We start from the raw sequence: 282 nt of genomic DNA, 5'->3' as shown, positions 1-282 counted from the left end.
AAGCTAATTTAAAGGTTTTGTTTATACAATTGATAATTCTGCAAACTCCACAATAAAAATCCAATAACTACATATTTTAAATACTGGAATAAAAATAAACAAGAGTCATTAGTTATTCTATAATGCATTAAGAATAACCTAAAAAACAAATTGTGAATAAAGGCATATTTAATAAATTAGGGAACATCTGAACTGCTAATAAATTGGGAGAGAATTTGAACTTTTATAATACGTATACAAAGGCAGTGGAAACAAATGAAGAAAACAAATTACTACACATTG

The sequence above is a fragment of the Phoca vitulina genome, unplaced genomic scaffold (genome assembly GCF_004348235.1).
Source record: "Phoca vitulina isolate PV1807 unplaced genomic scaffold, GSC_HSeal_1.0 scaffold5, whole genome shotgun sequence".
NCBI classification, from domain to species: Eukaryota; Metazoa; Chordata; class Mammalia; order Carnivora; family Phocidae; genus Phoca; species Phoca vitulina.
The sequence above is the reverse complement of the archived record's forward strand: the minus strand, read 5'-3'. Positions refer to the sequence as shown.